This window comes from Dipodomys spectabilis, unplaced genomic scaffold (genome assembly GCF_019054845.1).
Source record: "Dipodomys spectabilis isolate Male_0828 unplaced genomic scaffold, ASM1905484v1 ptg000039l, whole genome shotgun sequence".
Lineage (NCBI taxonomy): Eukaryota > Metazoa > Chordata > Mammalia > Rodentia > Heteromyidae > Dipodomys > Dipodomys spectabilis.
In genome coordinates, this window is record NW_024870716.1 from 5395001 (window position 1) to 5410000 (window position 15000).

Consider the following 15000-nt stretch of genomic DNA (forward strand, 5'->3'; position numbering starts at 1 on the left):
TGCCAGTCCTGGGGCTTAACTCAGGGCCTGGGCACTGTTCCTGAGCTTCTTTTGCTCAAGGCTACCACTCTACCACTTGAGCCACAGCACCACTTCCGACTTTTTCTGTTTCTGTGATACTGAGGAATTGAACCCAGGGCTTCATGCATGCTAGGCAAGCACACTCTACCACATTCCCAACCCTTTTTTTTGTGACCATTTTAATAGGCTTGTTATTCAGGTTTTATACATGCATATGAAGTACTTTGATCATATGTATCCTCCCTATTACCCTCTTTTGCTCTCTCTACTCTACTGGATTCTTCACAATACTTTCCTTTTGATATGCATGTCTCTCTTTCTCTCTCTCTCTCTCTGTCTCTCTCTCTCTCTCTCTCTCTCTCTGTCTCTGTCTCTTTGTTGAGGTCTATTTCCTAGACTGGATTATTTCACTTAACATGATGATCTCTAGTTCCATCCATTTTCCTGTGAATGATATTCATTCTTCTTTATGGCTGAACAATGCCCTATAATATTTGTGTATATACATATGTGCATATACTACATATACATAAACACATACATACATACACATGATATATTCGTCAGTGAACACTTAGACTAAGTCCATTGCTTGGCTCTTTTGAATAGTGCTGATATGAGGATGGATGTGCAGGTATGTCTATTGTGTGCTGACTTACATTCCTTCAGATATAGACTCCACAGTGATATAGCAGGATAACATGGTAGTTGTGCTTTTAGTTTGGGGAACTTTCATACTGATTTCCACAGTGACTACATTAATTTATTCTGAGAGAATTATTCTTGTCAGCATTTGTTATTGTCTTCATGATAGACTCTGAACGGGATGAGATGGAATTTATTTATTAATTTACTTACATATTTATTTTTGCTGGTCCTGTGTCTTGAACTCGGGTGTGTGCATTATCCTTGAGCTTTTGTGCTCAAGGCTAGCACTTTATTCCTTGAGCCACAGCTCTACTCCCAGCTTTGTGTGGTTAATTAGAGATGAGTTTAGTAGACTTTTGTGCTTCGAACATTAATCCTCAGATCTCAGTCTCCTGAGTAGCTAGGATTAGAGGTGTGAACCACCAGCAGCTGGCTGGAATTTAATTTTTTTATTGATGATTTATTGGTCCTTTTTTGAGAACTATCTATTCAGTTTACTCAGCCATTTTTAACAGGATATTAAAAAATTTACTTATTATATATTGTGGACACAAACCCTCTGTTGGATTAATACCACCCTCTCTTAACACCCCCCCTCTTGGTATTATTTCCTGAGCTTTTAGAGCCTGATTTAGAAAGTCCTGGCCTGCATCCTCAAGTTTATCCCTTTGTTTGTCTTCAGTAGATTCAGACTTTCAAATCTTACATTAAGGCTTTTGATCATTTTTAATTGATTATTTTGTGCCAGCACTAGAGCTTGAATCAGAGCCTTGCATTCTTGCTTGGTTTTTTTTTTTCCTCATGGCTCATTCTCTTACCATTGGGATCATAGTTCCAATTCTGGCTTTTTTTCTGTTTAATTGGAGATGAGTCCCATGGATCTTTTTGCCTCAGACCTCAATCTTTTGAGTCACTAGCATTACAAGCATGAGCCACTAGTTCCCAGCATTTAATTGATTTTTCTTTGTATGCTATGAGATACAGGAATCTGTCTTCAGTCTTTTACTTGTGGATATCCTTTTTTTTTCTTTTTCAGTTTCATGTGTTAATGAGACTGTCTTAATTCCGCTGTGTGTTTTTTTGGCACCTTTGACAAAAATCAGCTGGCTGATAATTATCCATAATTATTTGATTATGGGTAATATGAATATCCATGGACATGGACCCATTAGATACTCCATACCTCTAAAGGTCATCATCTAGTGAGGAAAACTGAAAATATAAAAACCTATTCTCTTTCTTTTTCCCACCCCCAAATCCTTCTTAGCCTCTCATAACAAGATGGCCTCTACTTCTATAGATCAATATTTTAGCTTCCAGATATGAGTGTAAACAAGTGGTGATTACCTTTTTGTGTCTGACTTATTCACTTAACATTGTGTTCTGTCATTCCATCTATGTTGCCACAAGTGGCAGAATTTAGTTCCTTTGTATGCCACCACAACACGACAAATATGCTAAGATCTGGTCTATTTCCTTTTGTAAATCAAGGTGAGGTCTCGGGATCTCTAACTGTGATGCCTTAGAGCTAAGAGGGTCAGGAAGTTACTAGAAATGAGTAGTTAGGACACTAAGATGTCCACAGGGCACTGTGATAAATGCATATCCCGTATACAAGGCACTCTAGGAATGTGGGACCAGTCTTGCCAGATCCTGGATATTATATAGAGAATTTGAAAAATCTGTATTTGTTTTTAAAAAAGCGACAGCTGAATAGAGTTTGGTAGATATGTAATCTCTTGGCGTTTTCTGAAATCAATGCCATTTATCATGTTTTATAAATGTATGGGCAGAGAAGAAGGTGAGTTTATCTAGAGACAGAATCATAAACATGGCTATGACCATGGCAGTATTTTGAACCAATAACTTGTGAATGGTGTTTTCAAGAGTCAGTTCAAACTTCTACATATAGAAAGAAATGACTATGGAGATTTCATTTTCTTGCCCATACCTTCTTTGAGTCTACTCTCAAAGGCCATAATGACCTTCTACTTGCCGACAGCAAGGATTTCTGTCTGTTTTATTATTGGGGGGGGGGGAGTGCATTTTACTCTATTGGTCAACTTCTCCTGCCTATTTTCCCTCTTTCTTTGACTTTTGTAGTATATTTTTCTTTCTCAATTTCTTTATCTCTTTCTTTATCCTTCCTTCCTTCCTTCCTTCCTTCCTTCCTTCCTCCCTCCCTCCCTCTCTCCCTCTCTCTTTCTCTCTCTCTTTCTCTCTCTCTCTTTCTTTCTCTTTCTCTCTCTCTCTCTCTTTCTTTCTTTCTCTCTTTCTTTCATTAATTGGAGATAAACTCTCACAGACTTCTCTGCCCATTGTGGCTTTGAACCACAATCCTCAGACCTCAGCCTCCTGAGTAACTAACTGGATTAAAGGCATGAGCCAGGGATACTTGGCTTGTTAAGTATTTCTTAAAGTGTTTTTCTTAGTGACCATTGTTTTGGTATAGTTTTTACTTCTTATTTTTATGTAAGTCTTCTTGGTAATCCATTTCTAAGCCATGGCCACATACTATGGGTTAGCAGTAGGTAACATAACATCTAACTCCTCTTTTCTTTTGTAACTGTATAAACTACTCTTTTTGTTGTTGTTGCTGGTCATGGGGCTTGAACTCTGGGCCTGGGCACTGTCCCTCAGCTCTTCAGCTCAAGGCGAGCTCTCTACCACTTGAGTTACAGCGCCACTTCCAGTTTTCTGGTCATTTATTGGAGCTAGGAATCTCACGGTCTTTCCTGCCGAGGCTGGCTTTGAACTGCGATCCTCAGATCTCAGCCTTCTTTTTTCTTTTTCTTTTTTTTTTTTTTTTGGGGGTCCAGTCGTGGGGCCTGAACTCTGGGCCTGGGCGCTATCCCTCAGCTCTTCAGCTCAAGGCTAGCGATCTACCACTTGAGCCACAGAGCCACTTCCGGCTTTTTTCTTTTTGCTTATGTAGTGCTGAGGAATCGAACCCAGGGCCTCAGGCATGCAAGGCAAGCGCTCTACCACTGAGCAGCCTTCCCAGCCCCTAGATCTCAGCCTTCTGAGTAGCTAGGATTACAGGCGTGAGCCACTGGTACCCGGCTTAGACTACTCTTTTTTTTTAAAATTATTTTATTGTAAAGATGCTGTGCAGAGGGGTTACAGTTACATGAGTAAGGTAATGAGTACATTTCTTGTCGAACATTGTTGCCCCCTCCTTTATTTTTCTCTTACTATCCCTTACCTCCCCCCATAGAATACTCTTAAGCTGGATTTCCCAGGTTATCTAACACCCTGCCCCAGATAGATGAAATCATTCCAGGTATGATTCATATAGTAGAATCACAGACTTATTATTGTTTGTGTGTGTGCTGGTACTAAGCTTGAACTCAGAGCCTGAGTGCTGTTCCAGAGCTTTTTCATTCAAGGCTAGCACTCTACCACTTGAGCCATACCTCCACTTCTGGCTTTTTGGTGATTCATAGAAGATATGAGTCTCACATACTTTTGTACCCAGCCTGGCTTTGAACCATAATCCTCAGCTCTTACCTCCTGAGTTGCTAGGATTACAGATGTGAGCCACAGGCACCTAGCCTTTTACATCTTTTAAGTATAGGGGCTGGCTGATAATACCTGGCAAGAGACCAGCCTTTCTTAAGGCTTTAAACTTATACTTGAGAAATTTATGCCTGTTTTCAATTCATAATCCATGCAATAATCTTGATTTTACTCAATAGGGAAATTTGTCTTCTATACAACTTGGCAACAAGTCTTGTGGGTTAACTTCTTGAGAATGTGGAATTAAAAAGAAAGTTAGCTCTGTGACACTGCCTGGTATGTTTTCTTATTTGTCAGCATGCATGTCCCGTAAGTTCTTGTTGTGTATAGACTTAAGAAGAGTCATCTGGCAGAGGTGGGGAGCGGGGAAAGGTCTCTTCTGTGGTCACTTTTCTTTCTGGGCTGATTAATGAATGGATAGTACTAGATTGATCTTTGCCCTAAATAGACCTTACCAACCTGGGTATCAATTGGCTTTGTATTTCTGTAATGCAAGGAAGACCCAACCCCGTATTTTCACATGACTATGACTAGCACAATTTATTCTTTAGTGCTTACTTGTTTTTTATTTAGTGTTTGCAAAGGAGCAGCAGTTCCCAATATGGGTGGTTGTGTCATTCTTTTTGCGCTATGTGGCCTTTGCAGGAGTCATGTGATGTGGCACTCCTCGGTACTGTGGAGGGAATCCACATTCATTTCTCTGTTATGTCACTTGCTCAGCTGGTGGCTGCTGAAATTTCACTTCACTTGTCTGACATGTCTGTGCTTTGAGAATGCACACTGTCAGTAACTGATTCAGGGATGCAAGTCATGATTCTTCTATGCTTCAAGTTGGAACTAGCCAAAGGCAAATTCACAGACTTCTGCACACATCACCAGGGCAGAAGGCTCTGCTGACTCACGTGTAATACTCTCTGAAATAAAGCATCTGGAACCATGATACAATATTTGGCCTACCAGCCATGATTCGAGAGTAATGGCTGAGATCACTAATGGCATCGAGAAAGCAATAGAAGACTGTAGGTATGAGTGATTTTATGTCCTAGACTAGCCAATGAATTTCAAAGTAAGTATGTTCCAGATTGGTTTTGCTTTGGTTTGTTACGGATGCTCTTGAGTTTGAATTCAGAGCCTTGTACTTTCCAGGCAGGTACTCTACCATGTGAGCCGCACCTTTAGCTCTTTTTGCTTTTCTAATTGTTTTTTTTTTTTCCCTTCTTTTTCTAATAGGGTCTCCTTTTTGTTTTTAATCTGAGATAGCCCAGACAGGGATCTTTCTAACTCTACTGTGTAGCTGGAATGAGAGACAGAAGCTACCACACTCAGCTTTGTTGGTTGTGATGGGGATTTCACCAACTTTTGTCCTAGCTGGCTATAAACTCCTATCTTTGCTCCCCCCCCAAAACCCCCCAAAACAACAACAGTAACTGGGGGCAGAGACATGAACAATGCTACCACTATCAGATTGCCTAACCTTTCTATTTTATTTTACTTTATTTTATTTACTTTTTGTATCAGTACCGGGGCTTGAACTCAGTGCTTGGTTCACTGTCCTTTAGCTTTTTAGCTCAAAGCTAGTACCCTACCACTTAAGCCACAGCTCTACTTCTGGATTTTTGGTGATTCATGGAAGAGAAGAGTCTCACAAACTTGGTTGCCAGGGCTAGCTTTGAACTATGATCCTCAGATCTCAGCCTCCTGAGAAGGTAGGACTATAGCCTTGAGCCACCTGCATCTGCCCGATGTATCTTTTCTTTCTTCATCCTTATCCTTTATGTTGCTTTCTACAACATTTATTAACCCCTTAGAAGCCCAGTGTTTCTCAGTCTTTTGGGAGTTTACAGGTTAGCCATGTTGTCTATTGAATGATGAGCTGATATGGAGACTTTCTCTTATGAGAATCTTACAGTAAGGACCATCTACTCTCATCTTGAATAAGGATGAGATAACGATGTATTTCTTTTTTTTTTTTTTTTTTTTTATTTTTTTTTTTTTTATTTTTTTTTTTTTTTATTGTAAAGCTACTATACAGAGGGTCACAGTTACATGAGTGAGGTTATGAGTACACTTCCTCTTGAACATTGTTACCCCCTCCATTGTTTTCCCCCTACCATCCCCTCCCTCCCTCCCTTCCCCGAGGTTCTTTTTTTTTTTTTTTTTTTTTTTGATTGTGATTAAATGATTACATAATTTCAAAGTCACAAGTTCATTCTAACTTCCCTGGAGCAAATTGTCTACCACAGTCTGTAATATATAACAGTGTTCACATGTTATATACCATATTTGTGATCAGCAGCATGAGGATATTTAGTAGTGGTTCAACCAGATGAGCGGGAGTTCTTTGTTTCTTAAGTCCTGTTAGTTTTGTCGTATCACTAACCTTTTGGATTTAGCATCCACTTATGAGGGAGACCATGTACCGTTTGTCTCTTCGTTCTTGGCTTACCTCGCTCAACATGATTCCTTCTAGCTCCATCCATTTCCCTGCAAATGCCATTATTTTGTCATTTCTAATGGCTGCATAATATTCCATTGTGTATAGATACCACAATTTTTGGATCCATTCATCTGTGGTGGGGCACCTAGGTTGTTTCCATATCCTAGCTATTGCGAACAGTGCTGCAATAAACATGGAGGTGCACGTGTCCTTGTATATTGGTTCCTGTTGTTCAGGGTAGATGCCTAGAAGTGGTATGACTGGGTCGTAAGGGAGGTCAATCTTTAGCTTTCTAAGGACCCTCCAGACTGCTTTCCAAAGTGGTTGTATAAGTGTACATTCCCACCAGCAGTGTAATAGGGTTCCTCTTTCTCCACATCCCCTCCAGCATTTGTCGTTGGCTGATTTGTGGATGTGGGACATTCTGACTGGGGTAAGGTGGTATCTCAGGGTTGTCTTTATTTGCATTTCCTTCACCACCAGGGATGATGAACATTTCCTCATGTGTTTCTTTGCCATTTTTATTTCTTCATTTGAGAAGTCCCTCTTTAGTTCCCTTGCCCATTTAGTAATTGGTTTGTTAGGTTTGGGAGGGATTAGTTTCTTGAGTTCCCTGTATATACAGGATGTTAACCCCTTGTCTGATATATTGCTGGTAAATATTTTTTCCCAATTAGTTGGTTGTCTTTCTAGCTTAGTTGCGATAGATTTAGCTGTGCAGAAGCTTTTTATTTTAAGGTAGTCCCATTTGTCGAGTCTCTCTCCAACTTGTTGTGACCCTGGGACTCTGTTCAGGAAGTTCCTTCCTGTGCCTATTAGTTCAAGTGTCTCTCCTACTCTGTCCTGCAGTAGTTTCAGAGATTCAGGTTTAATGTTAAGGTCTTTAATCCATTTTGAGTTGATGTTGGTGCATGGTGATAGGCTGGGGTCCACTTTTAGTTTTCTGCATGTGGCTGCCCAGTTTTCCCAGCACCAGCGGTTGAAGAGGCTGTGTTTCTTCCATTGTATGTCTTTGGCTCCTTTGTCGAATATCAGCTGGCTGTAGGCCTGTGGATTTATATCTGGATCTTCTATTCTGTTCCATTGGTCTTCGGGTCTGTTTTTGTGCCAGTACCATGCTGTCTTTGTGATTATAGCTCTGTAGTAGAGTTTGAAGTTCGGCATGGATAGCCCTCCCATATTGTCTTTATCCCCTAGAATTGTTTTGGCTATTCTAGGTCTTTTGTTGTTCCATATAAATTTTTGGACTGTTTTCTGTATTTCAGTGATGTACGTCATTGGGATTTTAATAGGAATTGCATTGAATTTGTATATTAATTTTGGAAGTATCACCATCTTTACTATATTAAGTCGGCCTATCCAGGAGCATGGGAGGTCTTTCCATTTCCTAGTGTCTTCTGCAATTTCTTTCTTTAACTTTTTATAGTTCTCATTAAATAGTTCTTTTACATCTTTGGTTAGGTTAATTCCTAAATATTTTATTTTTTGGGAGGTTATTGTGAATGGGGTTGCTCCCTTTATTTCCCTCTCTTCCTGTGCGTTATCAGTGTATAGGAAGGCAACTGATTTTTGTGGGTTTATTTTGTATCCTGCTATTTTGCCGAAGTGACTTATGATTTCTAAAAGTTTGGGGATGGAGTTTTTGGGATCGTGGAGGTATAGTATCATGTCGTCTGCAAAAAGGGATAGTTTCACTTCTTCTTTCCCTATGCGGATCCCTTTAATGTCTTTTTCTTGCCTTATTGCCCTGGCTAAGGGTTCTAGGACTATGTTGAAGAGGAGTGGAGACAGTGGACATCCTTGCCTTGTTCCTGTTTTTAGGAGGATTGGTTGTAGCTTTTCCCCATTAAGTATAATATTGGCTATTGGTCTGTCATAAATGGCTTTTATTGTTTTTAGAAATGTTCCTTCTATTCCTATTTTCTCCAGAGCTTTTAGCATGAATGAATGTTGAATTTTATCAAAGGCCTTTTCTGCATCTGTGGCGATAATCATGTGATTCTTGACCTTGGCTCTGTTGATATGCTGGATTACATTTATTGACTTACGTATGTTAAACCATCCCTGTGTCTCTGGGATGAAGCCTACCTGATCATAGTGTATTATTTTTTTTATGTGTTTCTGGATTCTGTTAGCTAGAATCTTGTTAAGGATCTTTGCATCTGTGTTCATCAAGGAGATTGGCCTGTAATTCTCCTTTTTGGTTGGGTCTTTGCCTGGTTTGGGGATGAGTGTGATATTGGCTTCGTAGAATGAGTTTGGGATAGCTCCCTCCTTCTCTGTTTCTCTGAAGAGCTTGAGGAGTATGGGTATTAGTTCTTCTTTAAAGGTCTTATAGAATTCTGCTGTGAATCCATCTGGTCCTGGGCTTTTTTTTGTTGGAAGACTTTTGATAGCTTCCTGTATCTCATTATAGGATATTGGCTTATTTAATTGGTTAACTTCTTCTTTGCTCAGTTTGGGTAACTTGTATTTCTCTAAAAATGCATCCATTTCCGCCAGATTTTCTTCCTTTAGAGAGTATAGCTTTTGAAAGTAGTCTGTTAGAATTGTTTGGATATCTTGGGTACGTGTTGTGATGTTTCCCGTGGCATCCCTAATCCTATTAATATGGGTTTCCTCTCTTCTTTTTTTAATTAATCTTGCCAACGGGCCATCAATTTTGTTTATTTTTTCAAAGAACCAGCTTTTTGTTTGGTTTATTTTGGTTATGGTTTTCTGATTTTCTAATTGGTTAATCTCTGCTCTCAATTTGGTTATCTGGCTTCGTCTAGTAGCTTTAGGTCCCATTTTTTCTTGTTTTTCTAGCTGTTTTAGTTGCAACATGAGATTATTTACTTGGTCTGTCTCCATTCTCTTGATGTGGGCACTGAGGGCAATAAATTTGCCCCTCAGGACTGCTTTTGCTGTGTCCCACAAGTTTCTTTGTGAGGTGTTTTCATTTTCATTGAGTTCTAGGAAATGCTTTATTTCTTCTCTGATCTCTTCTGTTACCCAGGCCTTGTTAAGGAGTGTGCTGTTCAATTTCCATGTATTAGAGAAATTTCTGCGGTATGCTTTGTTATTGAGAGCTAGCTTGATTCCACTGTGGTCAGATAGGATACAGGGGATTATGTCGATCCCTTTGTATTTGCTTAAGTTCCTTGAATGAACTATGATATGGTCTATTTTGGAGAAAGTTCCATGAGCTGCTGAGAAGAATGTGTACTGTGTTGTTTTAGGGTGAAATACTCGGTAGATGTCAGTTAATTCCGCTTGAAGTATGGCCTCACTTAATTCGGTAGCTTCTTTGCCAATCCTCTGGTTGGTAGACCTGTCCTTTGGTGAGAGTGGCGTGTTAAAGTCTCCTAGTATTATCGTATTGGGATCTATTTTATTCTGTAAGTTTGAGAGCATTTGTTTAACATATCTGGGTGCACCGATATTTGGGGCATATAAGTTGATGATGGTTATATCCTCCTCTTGGATTGTTCCCTTTATTAATATGTAATGTCCGTCCTTGTCTTTCTGTACTGATTTTAATGAAAAGTTTATTTTGTCAGATATCAGGATAGCTACACCTGCTTTCTTATTGGGGGAATTTGATTGGTAGATCCTTTTCCACCCCTTCACTCTGAGTTTGTTTGTATGTTTGGCTGAGAGGTGGGTCTCCTGAAGGCAACAGATGGATGGGTCTTGTTTTCTGATCCAGTCCTCAGTTCGTTTTCTTTTAATTGGCGAATTCAGCCCATTTATATTAAGAGAAAGTATAGAGAGATGCATTGTTGTCCCTGCCATTCCGTTTTCCTAAGTTTTTCTTCTTTCCTTTCCTCCTGTGCTTGCTCAGTTAGACTTTGAGTAATGCCTGTTTGGGGCAGGTCCCAGTTCCTGGTTGCTTTCTTCAGGTTGTGTCCCCCCTCTTAGAATTCTTTGTAATGCTGGCTTAATGTTTATGTATTCATTTAGTTTTTCTTTGCTATTAAAAGTTTTCAGTTCTCCATCGAATGTGAATGCTAGCTTTGCCGGGTATATCAGTCTGGGTTGGCAGTTATTGGCTCTCAGGGCTCGTATGGTGCTTTCCCAGGCTTTTCTTGCATTCATTGTTTGTGTGGAGAGATCTGCAGTGATTCTAATTTTTTTCCCGTTGTAGTATAGCTCCTTCTTCATTTTTGCTGCATGCAGGATTGTTTCCTTATTATTCAGATCCATCATTGTTACTATTATGTGCCTAGAAGTGTTTCTCCTGGGATCTTGCTTGTTGGGTGTTCGATAAGCTTTTGTGATGTAGTTAAGATGGTCGTTTTTGAGGTGGGGAAAATTTTCATTGACTATCTTGTTAAATAGGTGTTGCATTCCCTTGCTCTGGAATTCCTCACCTTCGTCCACTCCGATTATGCGAAGGTTAAATTTTTTAGCATTATCTGCTTGCTCTTGAATTTCCCTTTGGTTTAATTTGAGTGATTTTTCCATATCTGTCACTTTTTGGTCCAGTTGGTGTATTCTGTCTTCTGTATCTGACACTCTACCTTCCATTTCATTCACTCTGTTGACCGTGGCTTCTATTGTGGTTTGCATGATGGAAATGGATCCCTTTATGGATTCAATGTTGGTTCTCAGAGTACTGATCTCACCTCTCAATGAGGTGATATCAGTATGCATTACCTCTAATTTGGCGTTTATCTCACTTCTTACTGAGGTTTGTGCAGCTTCTATTTTTGCATCCAATTTTTGTTTGATATCCTGTATATCTTTTGATAGTTCATCCTTGTGCTCTTTCAATTTCTGATCCATTTCTCGCTTTATTTCTTGAGTCATTGCCTCCAGCAACCCTTGGATGTAGTTTTTGTCTTCCATTCCTGCTTTGCTCCCACTGGAGCTCTCCCCTGCGTGGCTGCTGGCTTTTGAGGTGAGCTTGCTGTCCTGGGTAGTGGTAAACCTTGTGATTTTTCTCTGTGATTTTCGCATGGGGGTTCAGGAGACTGCTCTTCAATCTTGTTTTGGTGTGTCTGTCTTTGCTTGGTTGCTGATTCTCTATTGGTAGAGAGAGTCTGTGTCTGATCTGGATTCTGTTGGGAGCCTATTTCCAGCTGCTATTCACTTAGGATTCTCAGCTCTCTGCTGTAGCAATTCCCGCCTTTGGAAGGGTTGAGCAGCCTAGACTGCTTGTGTTTGCTCCTGCGGGTGCTCTTGGGAAGATCAGATGCTCTGGATGCACTCTCCCAAATACTGGAGTCTGCTATGGGCTCCTGATGTGTTTTTGTTTGTTTTGGGCTGGTTGTGGGCTTGAACTCTAGGTTTGGGTGCTGTCCCTCAGCTCTTCAGCTCAGGGCTGGCACCCTACCATTTGAGCCACAGCCCCACTTCTGACCCTTTTTGCTTTGTTCAGGCGCCGGTCCCCTGGCCAGGTTCCGGCCCCAGCCTGGAGCGCGCTCGTTAGGCCTGTGCTAATGTGTATACCACCTTGGTTATGCAGCCTGGAGGACACAGTTCAAATTTCTTCTACTGTTGGTAGTCTTGACCCAGGGGCACTGTTCCTGGCTTGAGCATTTAAGCTCCCTTCCCGGGGCGCTCTTGCTCTGGCCTGGCCAGCAGAGTGTGCTCCACCGGCTGGTGGGGCTCTCGAACAGTTCCCAGTTTTAGTGGGTCCTGTGGTCCGGGTGTTGGGGTAGGGAGTCTAGGTCAGGGTCTGGGGATTCCCTCCAGCTCTGGTCTCCCTTGATGGATTCCCTGTCCCCTGATGGGTACTCACCCTGTAGGTCGTCAGTTGTTGTTGCAGTCCGTCAGTTGTTGTTGCAGTCCGAGTTCAGTTGGGGTGGTTGCGGGCTGGGTTGGGCGGCCCCCCGCCGGGTCGTTGCGATCGCGACAGGTCCCTTTGTGGCGCTGCTGGTGGCGGCTTTGGCGGGATGGAGCCTCTCCGCTCCGGTGGAGAGTGATGGGTGGGGTGGGATCCTCCTGGAGACTCCCGGCTGGTAGGTTTCTCTGTTCCTGGCGATCCGCTGTTCTGCAATCCGGTACCTGGTGATCTGCAAGCAGCCCCCTGTGTCTCTGTGGCTCCGGCAGCCCCTGCCGGGCCGGCTGGCCGGCGGCTTGGCGCACTGCCGCGCGGCCAGTAAAGGTTGGGGGAGGGGTCTTCGCTCTTCTCTGTTCTGAAATTCTTCTTTTCCTCTCTTTCTTTTTTTGTTATTTTCCACCTCTGGTTTTTCTCTGAGTGTTCGTCTTTTTGTTGTTGTCGGTCTCTTGGGGAGATTAAAGGTTGGAACTCGAACTCTCTTTTTGGTTGGAGAGAGCTGTGGCGTTTCCCTACTGCCCCGTCGCCATCTTGAGAACTCGAACAACGATGTATTTCTAAGCATAGAATTTTTTCAGACACGAAGATGAATGACAAGGACAAGAAATTGAAGACAGTGGTATGGGTTTGGGAGGCTCGTTATATCTACTTTGTCATTCTTAGTTCTATTCCTTTTCTAAGATGAGAAAGACCTAAATGAGTTTAGTGGTGGGGTCATTTTTTTGGCAAGAGAGGCAATGTAAAACACATTTTGAAAGAGCAATAGCAAAGCCTGGTGAAAATAACACCAAAGGCAAGGAAATGATAGCTAAAGTCCAGCATTAGTTACAGTTTCCCGTGTGAATACAACTATTGAGCCTGGCTCACATTAATAAGAACTGGGAAAGCTAGTAATGGGGAAGAAAATGGTGAATTTAGGGCTGGGAAGATGGCTCAGTGGTAGAGCGCTTGCCTTGCCTGCCTGAGACCCTGGGTTCAATTCCTCAGCACCACATAAGCAAAAAGAAAAAAGCCAGAAGTGGCGCTGTGGCTCAAGTGGTAGAGCGCTAGCCTTGAGCTGAAGAGCTGAGGGACAGCACCCAGGCCCAGAGTTCAGGCCCTACGACCAGGCCCAAAAACAAAACAAAAACCGAAAATGGTGAATTTAGTAATGCACAATTTGGGCCTCACGTGACATTTGATATATGAACTTCTGACCACATTATTGTCTAATAGTAATTATTAGTTGTTTTTACTTTATTTTTGTGCCAGTATTGGGGATTGACTTCAGGGCCAGGGTACTTTTCCTTAGCTTTTTTGCTTAAGGCTGGTTCTCTACCACTTGAACCACAGCTCCACTTCGTTTTTTGGTGATGAGTCTCACAGACTTTACTGCCCAGGCTGGCTTCAAAACACAGTCCTCAGATCTCAGTCTCCTGAGTAACTAGGATTATAGGTGTGAGCTATCAACCTCCAACTTAGTTGTTTATATTTTATGAATTATTACTGTTGATTCAAATCCGTCACCTTGCATTATACCATTGTGTTGTGTAAGCGTTGTAAAGGCTGATGTAATTTTTTAAATATATTTTATGTTCTAGTAGGCAGATTATAATTGTTGCATGGTGTGTGTCATGTTTTGTTTTGGTTTGCTCTAAATTTGGGATCATAATATGCTTGTTAATAAAGGACAAGCTCTCACTTTAGCATTTGACTTGGTGTAACAGAAATAGGAAGGGAAGTAGTGCCCAGAAATGTTGTACTTGGACTAGAAAAGGTGCTTCAAATAATAGCCATTTATCTGGGCATTTTCAAACCTTGCTTATTGTCATTTTTTCCCCCTGCACTGCATAGATCATGATATTAAGTGTTTATAACCTATTATGTATTAGTAAATACTATCTTAAAAGTTGCTATTTTTGTTTGTTAAAATCATACTAAGAATAAAAGCTCATTGTAATAATTTAAAGGCATTGGAAGGTTAAAAGGAAATTATCACGTGGATTTTTTTTTTATCATCATCTTATATCTTATGATCCAAAATGGCCATTGTTAAAAGGGGAGTAATCCTACCTTTATGGCTGACTAAATAAGTTCTATTGGAATATCTTAATAAAATTTATCAAGATATATTTAATAAGTAATGTTTAACAAAATTTATTACACTACATTTAAGAGATTGCAATAAAATTTATTATGATATGTTTCAGATATCTTAAAATCTTAAGCTTACATGCATGCACATAGTATTTTACATATATGAAGTCAGAACTTGGCTTTATTATTGATTATTATTATTGATGTTGTTTATTTGGCTTATAAATGACCTAGGGCTTTTTAGTTCTCACTTAACTCCTCCATTTTTCTGTTGAAAATCCTACTATCAAACAATTTGCAGGAAACAAAAAAGAGAGGAACATAATGAGGGAAAAGGAAACAGGACAAGCACTCACCTTACTAATAATCAAGAATTTTAGGCTAGGTTTTAGTAGCTCACGCCTGTAAACCTAGTTTCTCAGGAGGCTGAGATCTGAGGATCAGGATTCAAAGCCATTCCGGCAGACAATTTGAGACTCTTACCTCCACTTAACCAATAAAATGTCAGAAGTGTATATATACCACATTTTGA

At 40.8% G+C, this 15000-nt stretch overlaps 1 protein-coding gene across 1 annotated transcript in view; it reads left to right on the forward strand.

The window, feature by feature from the left end:
• Adamts20 (ADAM metallopeptidase with thrombospondin type 1 motif 20) overlaps nt 1-15000 on the forward strand; it is a 118396-nt gene that overhangs the window by 17317 nt on the left and 86079 nt on the right. The gene's annotated exons all lie outside the window — the stretch shown is intronic.